Source organism: Harmonia axyridis, chromosome 1 (assembly GCF_914767665.1).
Source record: "Harmonia axyridis chromosome 1, icHarAxyr1.1, whole genome shotgun sequence".
Lineage (NCBI taxonomy): Eukaryota > Metazoa > Arthropoda > Insecta > Coleoptera > Coccinellidae > Harmonia > Harmonia axyridis.
In genome coordinates, this window is record NC_059501.1 from 10,045,109 (window position 1) to 10,062,015 (window position 16,907).

Below are 16,907 nucleotides of genomic sequence, written 5' to 3' on the forward strand. Positions count from 1 at the left end.
AAAATTTTGAGATTATTCGCTTTTTCTGCAAGTGATGAAAATATCGAGTTTTTTACTTCAGTTCATTATGCAGAAGTTTGATTTCAAAGACGACACTTCTTTTTTTTGTTTATGGATGTACAAATAGTGTTTTTTTATGAGCTGAAGTAGTTTGCCATCAAAATTTCTCTAGACTCGCTACTTCGTTATTACTTTTACATTAATGGCGTCTGGATACTGCTCGTGAAAATCTGCGAATGGGTTAAGTGATGAAGATAATTTGAATTTAAATATCTGATTTATTTGCAGTTTCTTCGCTTCTTTTGTAAATACCTTGACGAAAATAGCTTTCATTTTGCTTCTATACAACTGAAATCGTACATTCTTATAATGGGTTTTACAGAAGCGATGGTACATTTCATGATTTTTTTCCTTTATTTGAAACGTCAAATTATGCTATTATCAGTGAAATATAACCAAATTGCTCATCAATGTTCTCATAATTTTGGCTCTGTTTCATCCACTAAATTCACTGTTGATTTTCAACAGCTCAGTTGCTGTTGGATTATCAGCATAAACTTGTGTCTTAATATATCGACAATGAAATAATTCACAATGTGTTGAATCATACCATCTGCGAGAATAATAATTAACTAAACCATTTCTTGTCAAATTTATCAACAAATTTTGTTTTCAAATTGTCTTGGTGAAAGAACAAATCCTTCAGATTATTGTCAACAACAGTAGAAGAAGAAATTCATCAACGATATTTCATATGATTTTCCATTGACTCTTCGACCATTATCTACAAAAATATAGATATGGACCACTCATCTAGCATTAATTGTAAATCACTCACTCACATTTTCCGGATGTTATGATGTCTTTACAGTTTGGTGTGGATTATCATAAATCCCAATTCTGCAATTATGTTTGTTCACATAACCTGAACACTATTGACATAAGAAATGTCACGAATGATGAACGGTGTTGCCATAATATAAACATTTTTGAAATTGTATCATTTCTCTTTGAAATCCCTTCATTGCTGTTCCATTGACTTAGGAAAGATTCTACATAGAAAATAAAGGTAGGTACCCAACAAAAATTTTTTCATTCCAAAAGAAAAGGTAATTTTCCAGCCTATCTAGTAGAACTAATCGTAATCACCCTGAAACTACACCCTTGCCGAAACGACCCCGAAAATCTCCTCCGAAATCAAAATACGATCTTATTAAGTCGACAGGAATCAGCGCTCGTTACCTCTTCTATCGCCCGCGCGAACGGTGCTTTAATAGACCTTTATTTTTCATAACGCGCGCCATTATCTGATTGTATAAGGGTGCGGATACGTTTGGAATAACTTTTATGCTCTTTACATACACTGCGAAAAGTTGGCCTTATCTCGGGTGCGGACGTGGAAAAACGACAAACCTTAATTTGACGCCACATAAAGCAGCCATTACATTTAATACCGAGGATTTGTGCCACATCTCCTCTCATAAACTTTGCTGTAATGTTATGGAAACGTCTTGGTGAAAGAGCCCCTTCGGTAGTTTCTGAAGTCTTTAAGGCGGTTGTGGAAATCTGGATAGTGGAATGGGTTTGAGTCGGGAATTCGAATGTACAGGGTGGGCGAATTTCGGTGTTTTAGCACTACACCTTTTGAATCAGAGGAGATAGATAAAATGTGATAACCCATCCTCGTTTTTTTTTTCTGAGAAACTAACAAGAGTAGTATTCATTTGTGGCCTCCATCTTTTGTTTTCGAGTTATAAGCGAAAATTGGAAAAATGACGATATCGAAAAGAAATTGCACCTCCGCTGATACTCATGATAGAGCTCTGAAATAAAAACATTATACATGCACTTTTCTACGCAGAATCCAGAGGCGTGCCCTTCTTTTTGAGAAAGTTTTAAATAACGAAGCTATTGCCCAAATATATATACCACTATAGTAGTTGGTCCTTGACTTTGACAGCAAAATTCGCGGCAGTTTTTTTTTGAGTGAAACTTGTATGATTTCTGTAGAAATTTATAAAGAAAACAGTGATTTCATATTTACCCAGCATCTTCAAGCAGATGATGGTAAGTTATGGTCAATTCTTCCTGAATTGCTGCATTATTCAGAAAACGGTTACTGAAAAGACAATTATAAAGGACTTAGAAGCAGTTCATTTCACTTGTCCACTTCTCCTCCGTAATAAAAAATGCTAAGTTCGCATGTGCCCCCTGAAGAGGTACATGTGGACAAATAGAAGTAGTTATTATTTTCGCTTGTAGCTGGAAAAAATTTCAAAGATAAAATATTTAAATTCTTCTTAGTTAAAGGTTAAAATAATGATTGAATGAAATCAATTTTCCACAAATAAAATTCCAATAACATAAAAAATGTCCACAGGTGCCTTCCTCTCGCTTACTGACCAATTGTTTTCAATATTAGGTTGAAAATAATTTCTTGTTTGTTGTAGTGCTCCTATTTGAAAAACCGAGCATTGAGTTATAGCTTTTTAATTGAAAATCCTGTTGAAAAGACGAGTAAGCCACTGGATTCTACGTTAAAAAGTTCTTGTATAATGTATGAATTTCAGAGTTTCATCATCAGTATTAGCGGAGATTCAAAAAATATCTTTCTTTGTTTCAGATTGTTTCGGTTATAACATACTAATATTCATTTTTCAATAAAGAATTCATTTCAAACTTCTTTACAACTGGCTCTGATTGCTCAGTAGGTAGATTTTAAATCAGTGTAACCTTTCCAATGCATGGACAATGCGTATGCCTTATTTGTTTTCCCATGTACCCGCAGCAGCTGATCGGAACATAAAGTGCTGAGTTTCTATTCCATAAATCAGGGAGATTTATCACCAATATGGCAGACCTGGGTCTCCTCTTTATTTTTCTACTGGCAGTAAACGTCAAGATAAGCTACGGTTGAGCACCTTTGACAATCAATGTCAAGTTGGAAAATATAGATTGACGTCAGTTTGATCGACGACATATTTATTATCGAGCATAGAAGCAGATAGCACTACAAATGAACTCGAAATAGTGTGTGCAATAGAATAAATGAAAATTCCGATGTAAATTCGATCTGAAAGTAAACAAGTTGTAAACTGATCAAAAATTGCATATACAGGGTGGCCACTTTTTCAATGGGATTGTATTGGTAACTTTTAAACCAGAAGAGTTAGAAGGTCGGTCAAATTGAGAAAAAGTTGCATGCATAGAAGCATTATCAAGCAGTTCAAACAAATCGAGATTATCAGGGCCGGTTATTGAGATATCATAAGAAAAGTAAATTCTGTCATTTTGATTTTTCTTTTTTTCCCACTTTATTTCAAATATTATCAAAAAATGTTACAGGAATTTTTTATTCGACAGTAAATTGTTTTCAATTTGACGTAATCAGATTTCGTATCCAAAGTTTCGTGCTCTCTGGGCCACCCTCAACCTCATTTTTTTCAATACGGACCTGTATATTTTGACATATTTTGACACTTTTCGAAATAACGTTTAACGCTGAATTCAACGATATATCATACAATGTCATTCAAAGTTGATTTTCAGGTGATTATCACTACGATATAAGTTTTGCAAGGCTTGGTATTCAAATTTAAAATCATTGTATTCGCGTCTCTTGACTATTTTATTAACAGCAGTTTTTGATAAATTGCATTCACTACAGATCCGACCCAAAGAAAATTGGATGAGGATCAAAATCACCTGAAAATCAACTTTGAATGACATTGTGTGATATATCGTTGAATTCAGCGTTAAAAGTTATTTCGAAAAGTGTCATAAAATATACAGGTCCGTATTGAAAAAAATGAGGTTGAGGGTGGCCCAGAGAGCACGAAACTTTGGATACGAAATCTGATTACGTCAAATTGAAAACAATTTACTGTCGAATAAAAAATTCCTCTAACATTTTTTGATAATATTTGAATTAAAGTGGGAAAAAAAGAAAAATCAAAATGACAGAATTTACTTTTCTTATGATATCTCAATAACCGGCCCTGATAATCTCGATTTGTTTGAACTGCTTGATAATGCTTCTATGCATGCAACTTTTTCTCCATTTGACCGACCTTCTAACTCTTATGGTTTAAAAGTTACCAATACAATCCCATTGAAAAAGTGGCCACCCTGTATAATTAGGAGAGTTAAATTTGAATTCAAATTATGCTGATTGGGTAATTTTCGGAATCAATTATGCCCTAACCAAATTTCAGGACAGACGTCTTTCGAGAAATTAATAATATAATGAATAATAATTAATAATTAATAATGAATAAATCTAGGGTAGTTTCGCTAAACAGATCACTTCATCTATTTTTCACAATGTCTGTAAGATCATTGTCTCAAATCCTAATATGCAAATTTTCATCACAAAAGAATTATTAGTTTTCCATAAACGTCTAATAGTCCATCGCAGTGAACCACCCGGTATATATAGTACTGTAATCTCCAAGGGCGCAATTGGCCCATCAACAGAATAATGCTCAGAAGATTCAGACTTTGCGTCAGTGGTTTCCTCATTTTTATTTCGAAGATATTTTTTTTCCATAGAACAAGGTATAAAACTAAATCCTCAAAGCTCCCGTGCCTTTTAACAAGACACCAAGGATTCATTGCGTACATGCCCCATAATTCAATCGCAGATCACCTCTAAGGATTTCCCGATGAAAGCAGAACTGTTCAGGGAACTCAAGAGGCCCTTATTCATCGAAAACGCGAAATCTTCCGTAAAACTCTCATTGAAAGATCTTCAGTACGAGAATTGAACTGCGTTTCAATCGTCCTCCCCATATTTTACAATTCAATGACTTGCCGGGAGCATTTTCCATTCATTCGGCGAAGATTTCCGGAGCCTGGAACGCTAATTTGACGGCTTAAGTGCTCTTGATGTCTACAAAGGGAGTTTTCCCAACTAATTTGCCGTCGATTCAACATAATCGTTGCCGATTGTTCATTTTTCGGACGATTTAGTGGCAGCCGGCAGGACTGCAAAATTGCAGTTTTGTTCGATCGCAAGTCTAATTCGGCGGAATTCGTAATTTTTGCATTACCGACGATCGATTTAATATCAGGGCTATGCAGCGGAAATGGAATGCACAAAGAGCAGTTGGAGCTATAGAAGTTTCTCATCAATCGGTTATCGGCGTGGAATTTGAATTTTGTCGATTGTTAAGGTGGAGAATAGCGTAGCGATGTTAACGTTTATATTAACTAGGAATAATGGGAAAAGCCTCGGTTTAGTAAAACTTTATGAATCGAAAAGAAACCAGTTGGTTTAGTAAAGTTTTTTGACTCAAATGGTTGATAGTGATTATAGACTATCTGTTTTAAATCGATGATGAAACTACGATCTAACCATGTCACTTTATCACATTGATATATGTGATGTTATCCTCAGTTATTTGTACATCATAAAGCAACGTTATTTCCTCATTGTATTAGAAGCTTTCAGCAGAACTTTTATTTACGAGAAAACCGGAAGTTCCATGGAAAAAATTATTAGCAAGAAATTGTCTCTGAACCATTTCACATTCAAAACCGGTAGAATTAATGAAAAAACACTTTTTTGGAATAACTGGTTTTCCATTAACTTTCCATGCCTGTGTCTGATAGTTTTGCCGATAATATATTCGGATAGCCCGTAAAAATGCTATAATATTGATGAAACACTTTTTAATTTTGTTCAAAGAATCGATCAAAAAATCCAGTGCCCGTTAACTTGAACCACCTTAAAAAATTTGAATTTCTGTTATGTCCATTATAGGGATCTATAACACGGAGAACTATTTTTAGTAACCCAGTAGTACAAGAATCATATTTCTTAATATTCTTCTGTGATGTCCAAACATTTACACATTCACTTATTTATTTACTATGTAATATACATTTGTAGTGACTTTTGCTAGTCCAGCAAAGTCACCCATAACACGCTGAAATTGTCAGTTCACGTTAGAATACTGAAGCCAAGCAGTGCTGAGCGTTGTAAGGACCGCTTAGGAATACCGCTTGCTGTAAGATGAAGTTCATTTTCTTCAGACGAAGTCCTCTGCTATACAAATGGACGGTGGTGTATTTAGCAAAAGTCAACGAGTGTCAAACTAACGATTCTATCTGAGTAATCTCAGAATTAAACAACGCAATCCCCTCTGAAAATAAGGTTTGTGTCTAGTAGATGTCGCCAAATATTGTTTATATAATCAAGTAATCGATCAATTTTTTTGACATTATAATAAAATTTCCACAACAATCATAATTCCGAAGTATATTGTGCAATTAATTTCACTGTTCTCGAGTTTTGTCTTCCTGCTCTGATTAGTAATCAATCAGAATATTACCTGATGAAGCCACTGTATTTGCGAAACAGTTGTAGTCATTATATGTGTGGAAATTACTTTGTCTCATTTTATTTTTAATCAATTTCCATCAAGTAAAAACCTAATTCATTGAATTATTTCAATTATTCATTTCATTGAAATACCTGCAAATTTTTCAATTCAAAAGCAGGAAATGATCTCAGAAGAAGGCAGCTTCAAAAAGACAGCTGTCCAGAGAGCGTGCTATTCAGAATTAAACCTGTTAATGAAAAACTCTTTAGAATGTCCTCAAAGGCAGTAGTGATACCGTGATTCCAAAATTGCTAATGTGAAATTGTAAAATTCTTCTTCGCTGTTTCAACTATTGTTTTTTTGTATCAATGGCCTATAATGTATAATGATTCTCTTACAAATCCCCATTTGCTAAGATGTCGTATCGTCTAGATTTCTCCTCGACTTTCCTCTACCCATCATAAAACAGAATAGATGTTGAATGTTCTCTAGAAACTATGACGATGATCGTGGCCCTTTACGACCGTCAGAATAGCACAATCCGAGAGAAGACGAGAACGTTGAACCTAAATATCGAAGATTCGCAAATGATTTTCGTCTCATCTAAATCCGATTTATATATTTTCAGGATATAAAGTCCCCTCCTTTATCGAGTTCGACCTAAAATTTGATGTTCGCTGCTGACCGGGAATGTCATGACAAATTGAATAAAGAAAGAGACCGAAACCCTTCGAAATGTATGTATCGGTTGGTTTCAACTACGTCAACGACGATCTAACAGGACCGGACTACATTTTGAATGATCCCAAACTTCAAATATAAACGTGAATCAACGGTAAATTTCAATGGAGGTAGAACCCAGGGCTCCTCATTTTCTGATGAATGTATATGGTTTTTACAATGAAAATGTGCATATCCGCTATTAAAATAACCTGATAACAGCCACTTCAATCAATTAAATATGTAGGTAGAATTCATACAATGTAATCAATTTGATCTTTTGTTCTTAACTCTACCTATTCATACAAACCTAGGGGGGCCATCGATACGGTTAACGAAACCGTCGATATCCTTAGGAGCCATGGCTATTCCTTCGTGAGTATCCAGAACTGACTTTTCCATGTGAGTGTTTCTTAGGCCAGTCAGTCCCAGACATTTTCACACTAAGTGTTTGGCTGTTTCTGCTTCCTTTTTCTTCTGCTGACTCAACCATGCGCTAAAAAAAGGTATTTGCGCCGCCAGTGTCCTGTCAACAGTCCGACTATTATCCGAAGCTCAGCTAGTGGTAGCTTCAGGATCTCATCGACTTTTTTCGTTTCCTCCAATACAACAATGCCCAGGTAGTGATACCTAAGTTGCATATTGTACGGGTATTTCACATTCAGTACTTTTCTGAATAATATATTAGATTTTATGAAATTGAATCTATGAAATACAATATTTTTTCTGAAATACAATTTGCTGTTTCTAAAATTTCACAAAGCTGAAATACAACTTTGATTTTCTGAATTCCAACTTCCCAATCTGAATTTCAATTTCGATTGTCTGAATTGAATTAACTTTTCTGAAATCCAATTTTGCTTTTCTGGTTCACACATTCCTATTCTGAAATACATGTTCCTTTTCTTGAAATTGAACTTTGATATTCTGAACTGGAAAAGGTGTAAATGTGTTATGTGAACTGAAGGAAGATTTATCTTCATTTACAGTGTAAACCTTCATTTGTATTTCATCCCACTAAATATCATCGATGATTTATATTTCAACCATTTGAAAAGGTTGATTAAAGGTTTTGAACGAACGTGTCAGCAACATCTGATTTCTGGATTTTTATAATACATTCGGTAGCATACTTGATATTGGTATTTCTCATTCCATCAGATGATGTAAGTTATACAACTCCGTAGACGTGGGTATTAGGTAGAAAAAGGCAATAACAGAGTAGTCTAATTTTTTTTTCGTTTTTGCACATATGTGAGTTGTACTTCGTCTCAATTTCGATTGTCTGAATTGAATTAACTTTTCTGAAATCCAATTTTGCTTTTCTGGTTAACACATTGCTATTCTGAAATACATGTTTCTTTTCTTGATATTTAACTCTGATATTCTGAACTACAATTGGAAAAGGTGTAAATGTGTTATGTGATCTGAAGGAAGATTTATCTTCATTTACAGTGTAACTCTTCATTGGTATTTCATCCCACTAAATATCATCGATGATTTATATTTCAACCACTTGAAAAGGTTGATTAAAGGTTTTGAACGTGTCAGCAACATATGATTTCTGGAGTTTTATAATATATTCGGTAGCATACTCGATATTGGTTCTTTCTCATTCTATCATACGATGTAAGTACCAAAACTTCGTAGACGTGGGTATTAGGTAGAAAAGGTCAATAACAGAACAGTCCAATATTTTTATCGTTTCTTGCACATTTTGCAGAAGGAAGATGGAAGTAATCAAACGTTTTCCGTTCAGAGGAATACCTCTGACAAACACCTCCCACATAATTTCACGAAGGAGGTGTCCGATCGGACGATTTGTCGCATATTATTGCACTACCTACTTCGTCGAAAATATTTTGGAATTTTCACGCCATACTTCACCAAATCAAATTACGCCAATATATTTCGCGCTCGCAACTTTCATTCGATAGCGAATCGCAATTGACTCCCCTATCTACCCCCAAATCTTGCCTCCCAAGCCTCTATCGGCTCCGGGTGCATCGGATTGTGCCATGTTTAGTGAGTTGTTCCTTCCGTCGAATGAAAAGAATTATAAAGCGCTCGGGGATATCTGTCCGGACGAATCACGAACGCGATTAGCGCTGAGCACGGTATCATTTGTTCTCGAACACATCTCTAGAAAACTGACGTTAGTGGCGTAGCCTGGAGCGGTGCATTCGAACGACTCAAATTTCCATATAGATTGACAATAGAGTTGCATGATGAAAACCGTGAATTCTATGGTTCGGTCTTTCTGTTCCTTTCGGACCGCGACTGAAAAACCGTGAATACTTCACGGGAAAAGTTCATTTTTTCATCGGTCTTGTTTGAGGATTTCATCAATTAATTGAATCCGTGCTTTTTAAAGACTGTTTTACTCTTTTATGGCAATCGTGAAATTGGCCTTCTATCTGTATAACCCGAGAACTCACGACGGACAGTCCTTCGTCATTTTGTAAAAGCTTAAAGTTTTCTATGCATGTCCCCTACACAGTTGAAGACAACCAGCGACAATTGTGTTTGGATTGTGTATACTTTGGTAAGGTCTTTAAAATGAAAATAATACCTGAAAAGTATAAAGCTCAATTATTCATATTTTCCTTGGGATAACTTAAGAAGACTCGTCATCCATTGCAGGACACTTAAGGTAATTGCTTCCATACACCCATAAACTATTATAATTACAATTATATTTTCGGTAGGGTAAAGGGTGGTTTTTTTTAGAGCTATAGAACTTTAAACCGCAATAAAGCAACGATGGATTATTCGATTGACATAAATTTTATTTATCCGCAAGATAATCTTGTGGCATTATATTTTGAATATGATTTCTGGCATATGACCGCCACGGCTGGCTCGGATGTAGTCCAAACTGGACGTCCAATTTTCGATGACTTTTTCCAACATTTGTAGCCGTATACCGGCAATAACACGGCGAATGTTGTCTTCCAAATGGTCAAGGGTTCGTGGCTTATCCGCATAGACCGATGACTTTACATAGTCCTACAGAAAGTAGTCTAGCGGTGTTAAATCACAAGATCTTGGAGGCCAATTCACAAGTCCAAAACGGGAAATTAGGCGGTCGCCAAACGTGTCTTTCAATAAATCGATTGTGGCACGATCTGTGTGACATGTTGCCTTGTTGGAACCACAGCTCCTGGACATCATGGTTGTTCAATTCAGGAATGAAAAAAGTTTGTAACCATGGCTCTATACCGATCACCGAACCGATCACCATTGACTGTAACGTTCTGGCCATCATCGTTTTTGAAGAAGTACAGACCAATGATTCCACCAGCCCATAAAGCGCACCAAACAGTCAGTTTTTCTGGATGCAACGGTGTTTCGACATACACTTGAGGATTAGCTTCACTCCAAATGCGGCCGTTTTGTTTGTTGACGTTGCCATTCAAACGAAAGTGCGCTTCATCGCTAAACAAAATGAAATGGACGTAGTGCGCGATACGTATTCTGCACAGAACCATTATTTTCGAAATGAAATTGCACTATTTGCAAGCGTTGTTCAGGCGTGAGTCAATTCATGATGAATTGCCAAACCAAACTGAGAATAAATCACTTGACAGCTGTTTAATCGGTCGCCATATTGAACAGTAATGCCAACTTAAAGCTAATTACCTCGAAAAAAAAACACCCATTATAAAAGCTAAATTTATATATATGTTACTTGAGGATCTACAAAAAAGTAACTTCAGTCGCCGGACAGTTTTAGAGATTATATCATCTTGCCAGACACATTGGAAGTCTGCTGCAGGTGAGAGCTCGAGTGCTTAGTCGATTGCGATCTTTTAAGACATATACTCTAAAAGAAATATTTGTTTACGAGACTAGCCTCGTTATACTGAAGTGGAAAATGTTATTTCAATATTATAAAACACAAATAACGTATCATTATATGTAAAAAATATTTAATCGTATTCAATTCATTAGAGTTTAGGGGTGTCTGGCAGGGGGTAGCAACTATCACAAGTGTCTGGCAATGCATGACCAGTTTTTTTAAATTATCCCGAAGAAAATTAAAAAAAAATGGAAAAATGGGCTTTATACTTCAAGCACCAATAACCTGCCAAATTAATCACAATCCAAACACTAAACACTTTTGCCGCTAGTTGTCTTTGTCTGTGTAGAAGACATGTACAGAAAAACATTCAGTCTTTTTAAAACGACGAAGGTCAGGCACTGCTCTGCTGTGGACTCTATCCAAGTAATCATCATTTCATCCTGAAGGAAGTTCCTTGTCATGACAACCAAGTCTTTGGTTCTCATAGGGGATTCGAAATATCATATCACTTTGGTATTTGTTAGTTGATCCATTCGTCACAGCTCTTCTTGATGAAAATAATCAAAGAGTTTAGTTGAGATACTTTCTTTTTCACCTATCTATTCTGGAACTATGTTTTTGATAGAGTTATATTTCTGCTGTATGAGTTTCAGACAATATAAATTCTGATAATTTACTGGGCATTGTCAGAAACGTAGTTTGAGTAATTTTCTCTATTCCGGTTTTCAATTTTTTGTGAAATCGAACTGATTATTATGGAGAAATTGTTAACTGATTTGGATGTCGGTAAAATAATTCACCGACGTATTAGACCTAGTAACTAGTAAATAAGATCTAACGTTAGTCAGAATGCTGTATCCTGATAAGAATTTCCGGGTTTTTTTTCAGGTATTCTATGAAATATTTTGATAGCTAAAACTTTCATCGAAGGGAAAAAAAAACATTTGCAGGATCCCGATTTGTTTCTTGTGTAAAAAATGAAAATGTGGTCTCCAATACACTTTGAGAAATTTTGAACGAATTTGTTGGTGCCAATTGATATACGACCACATCAATTTCCGTCGTTTACTTGAATAAGATCAGATCACATATTTCATTGTTTCATCGGAAGCTGTAGAAAACGTTTCAAAAACCAACATGGTGTGAACCATAGTTTGGTAATAAAGAACTATCCTGGACAATATCAACATGAAAATTAATTCAGATAAAAATTTAAAGGAGTTCCGTGATCATCTGATTGACCATATTAAAAAAAAATTTAAACGTAAAAACTAGTCCTTATCGCGAATTCGGAAATATTCGAAATGACAGACCTCAATTTTAGTGAAGGAATAAACTCCTGAATTTTGATATTTACAGTTTTACTTTTTTTCGAATCTGCCTACAATGCAACAGACAGTACTGCTGAAATGATAATGGTGTTGCTTCTCCAAGTCCTTCAACGTTTGCCGTTCATCGTTCGATTTTCCCAGGACAATGGATGAAAAGCCTCTGCGAATCCCGCTTCAGACCCTGGAAGATTGCAACAAACCCTTGAATGCAGTCGATTGCATCATTTCACTCACGTCGCTGAGAACAAATCCACTCCGTTACACCTCACACTTCATAACTTGGAATAATTCAATTCGAACGCGTTAAACCAGAAAATGGGAAGTGGTTCATCCTTATCGTCATAGCTATTAAATTGCTGGCTCTACTTCGGTTGCCGAACGGGTTTTTGGCTACATATCATGGTACTATTATTCAGGCAGTTACCGTTATGTGAGATGACATTTCCATAGTTATCCAAATTCGTCGTAAAGAATGGAACTTCCAGTATTTCGACTGAGAATTTGTAGTTTTGAAGATGCAAATCACTGATTAACATTTTATTTTGCTACAAAATGTGTTTTTTTAGTGTAAAGTCATTTCTGGTCGAACATAAATTTTCTTCTGATCATTTGCCTTATCTTTTCAAGGTTTATAATTGAATAATTTACAGGGCAACAGCTGTTTTGATGTCAAGGTTTTTTGAACTGATTCTATATGAATTTGATGTCCTAAATTCAAATAACGTATTCATTTAACCTTGGAGCCGAAATTCTTAAGATATACAATTTTAGAGAATAAGTAACATTATTTCAACTCAAATCCGTAAGTGTAGTAAACAAAAGTAAATGCGAAAGCTTCTTTAGCGTGACATTCTTGGAAGTTTTTTTAAACAGTCCCTTTTTGAACTCCAGCAGTAATCTGCCATCATGTGTATGTCCCATCTTCCTTGGTAGCGGTCCTCCATAACTTTAATATCTTGATGGTATCTTTCACCTTCTTCCTCACTCATGTATCCTAAATTTTCTGGAAAAAGGGACTGTGTACTTAGTGTATTTTAATACTCATATTGCACCCTGAAGGATTTGAAACTATTAAGCATCTTGTTAACCATTTCAACATAGTTTGAGCTTTATGCTTGCCTATAAAATTTCCTCCAACAAATGATGTCCAAGCTTGTCGTTCAACTTGATTCATTGAATTTATGAAGGCAGGATCCTCAATTAGATGATTGTCTTATTTGTGGGCCGTCAAATATTCCTGCTTTGATATTTTTTGTGCTCAACTGAAGCCTTTATACCCCTACCTATATATGCATAACATGCACCATTCTCATCAAGAACCTTCACAAATTGCTTCATTATGCTCAACTTTATATGTATCGGAGGAAGTATGATTGTTTCTCTTCCCACCAAAGCGTGGTTATTGACCTTTTTTCCCAACGACCCCATTTGGAGAAGAAGAAGAAAGTGCTGTTTCTTCACGACAATGCACTGTGTAACAAAACTATGGAAACGGTAGCAAAATTGCATGAATTTGATTGCGAATTACTTCCGCATCCACCGTATTCTCCAGATTTGGCTAACAGTGACTTTTCTTTGTTCGCAGACTTCAAGAGAATGCTCACTACAATCATATCATTCTAAAATTGGCCTTTGAGGCAACTATATTAATAAAAAAATCCAATTTCATCTTTTTTTTATATTACCGACGAATTTTCCAGCCGAAATAATGTTTCTATTCCAATTCATGTTATTTATGCATCCATTCCTTCATTGAGGAAAGTAATGATTCATAAATATACATCGTTAGTAGGCTTCAAAAACATACCGGTTCAGCACTCAATTGCTAGCTCGATTCAAAGCAAGCGTACCTGCATTTTTGTTGATTTCTTTTTCATGCTCGTTTGTAATTCTCCAATTTACGGCATTACGATATCGGGTGTAGGAAGTTTCTCTTTCTGCAACGTCAATATGGAAATAGGAACCCGACATCAAAGAGCAATAACTGAATGGTTCATTTTACTGCCCTTCTGTAATCCTACTTTTCGTTGATGCATAAAGCAGAAGTTTGAGCACAAAGACAAATAGAGTGACCATTATCTGAGGTTAATCCTAGAGATATGTGGAGCAGTTAGAACACGGTTCACCACGAGATGAAACTTTCCCGTGAATAAATATTTTTTTTATCGTTCAGATGAATTTCTCTCTCCATTTACTGAAAAGTTCTCACATTGGTTAACTGCTATAACTGATTACAGCACAATGAAAATATAAAGAAGATTATAATTCATTATTTCCGCCTTTGTAGAATGAAAGATTATCATTTTTCGAATGGATTTCGTTTAAATAAGTAAAAGTATATGGGTTTTATTTCGATTGAATTTTCGCTGGAAGTGTTTTTTATTTTGTCATTTTTGTCCAGTTCAACAGAAAATACTTTCTCTAATTCTGTGGTTATTCCGTTCATTCTTCCACATCTTGTAGAACAAAATCGTGCGAGAATATATCAGAAAAGTACAGTTTTCATGGTTATATTTTATTATTCTATGATGGTACTCCGAACTTTCCGCCACGGCTTTATCTGTCAATTCATCAATCTGCCTTAAAGAAATCAGTTCTGCCAACCAACATTTTTCAATACAAAAATCACTAAATTATATTTATGGAAATATTTCATTAATTTCAATGAAAATGCAATGAATTAGAGAAAATAATGTATAATACTCGTACAGAAGGCTCATTCTACCACTCGTTCATTCCAAAACTCGCCACTTCGTGGCTCGTTTTTGAATTTTGAACTCGTGGAAGAATATCAATGCCTTCTGCACTTGTATTATAAATAACTATACTGGTGCTTATGAGGTGAATTAGAAACTCAAATTTCGATTGAAGTTCAACATATATGTTTGACAGGAAAGTACCGATACCATGGTTCGAACGAAAAATTTGCTTACTTATCTTTTTGAATTAACTATTGGGATGCATAACCATGGAAATCAAGATAAGAACCTAGTTGACGGAGTTTAGTTTATTCAACATTCATGATTCTACTTAGGAATTATTTCCATATGAAATTCATTTCGATTATATTATTGTACATTCAACCATTTTCTGAACAAAATGATGCTCAAAACAGTTTCATTGTTCTGTGATATTTGTGAGTTCTTGTAACATTTCTCTCATCAGGTTGTTTCATTATTGGTTTCTTTCAATAAATAATTGTTTGCTCAACCATCTTTGAGGGCGGCGATTGTTCTTTTGCCCTTTCTTGCTCAAAACTAATATTGATGATACAGAAAACGGGACAGCGAAACTCAAACTGAAGACGAGTCGCTTGAGGGATCATCCTACTCGCGCAATTTTTCGCGCTAAATTGCGCTCTGTTTTGGATAGCGCGAAATTCCACTCGAAGCGAGTAAGTTCTACCCCAATGCCTTCCATCAGAAAATTTCGCTCATGTTAACGCAGCTCTAGACTTGGTAGACTATATTTAAAGACAAAATCCTTATTGTTTCTCATACAATATCTCCATCACGTTTCAATACGCAGTTGAAATAATTTGAACGTGTTTCTGATGAAGTTTTTTGAAAAAGGATACTATGTAACAATTTCAGCGCTCCAACAAACGGAATTTCATTTTTAATCGAGGACTTGACCTCCTACGCCTCAGAATGTCCTTTGGAAGACCAAAATTAACAATTATTCTTTCTATTATAATTGAATAATGACTGAGAACATCAAATGAGAAATATCAGAAAAAAGGACGAATCAAATTTTCTTTCTAATTCAGCAGATATCAAACAAAGACCTGACAACCTCATAATTTCCATACGAACGTAAAAAACGAGTAGAATAATAAAGCGAAAACAACTCTTGTTGTTTTCACTCGACAATTTTCGTCTGTTTACGTGACTGACGCTAACAATGCTGTAGTCTTCTCATCTACAAGTTTACATACATCTGTCAGGCACTCAGATCGGACTGAATACTAAATACATACTTTTCGCACGTGGAATTTGCATTGTTCCTGGTTTTCCCGTGCGGGAATAAGCGGTAGAGCCCACGCTAAGATTTCACGGTGGTTTTCATTCAGCCCATACGTAATGCCAGTCGTTACCATCCCGTGTTCATTTAATCCGACGTGCATTAATGATGATAGTTTATCATTGAGCAGATACGTTCAGCCCTAACAGAAACTCTTAATGGATACAGCAGCCCCGCTGCCGAATTACAGATTGAATTTTGAAATCCTCATAAATTCGGAGTGGGAGTTTTGAAATCTCTTTCCTAGTGGTTTGTTGATGGGTACTTTCATCGTCATGACTGCACTAAGCTTGAGTATCGTAATGCTGTATAATGATCGGGAATGTAGGTAGTTTTCATGTTCTGCAACAGAGATATCGTTTGGAGCAATATAATCATTATATTTGTTTATGTAGCATATATGGGATTACTGTCGAATTATTTCATTTTTGTCTTAAATGTTCATCTCAGATCATAATAATTTGATATATACGTTTTTGCCTGCTCAGAAATTTGCTATTAAAAAATTTTCTCAACAAATAAAAATATCACAAGAGCTCAGATTTGGCAGAAACTTTTTTGCAGTTGTTTTTGAGGTTTACTATCATTGTCAATTAAATTGCAGTTGAATCGACAAAATTACGGCAGCATAGCTCGAACAGAGTCAAATTACATATTATATGAAGGAATGTATTATAAAACATTCGAAAAAACTTTCCTGCA

At 35.3% G+C, this 16,907-nt stretch overlaps 1 protein-coding gene across 1 annotated transcript in view; it reads left to right on the forward strand.

The window, feature by feature from the left end:
- The window catches only part of LOC123688984 (transmembrane and immunoglobulin domain-containing protein 1-like), a 469,586-nt gene that overhangs the window by 223,392 nt on the left and 229,287 nt on the right, over window positions 1-16,907 (forward strand). The gene's annotated exons all lie outside the window — the stretch shown is intronic.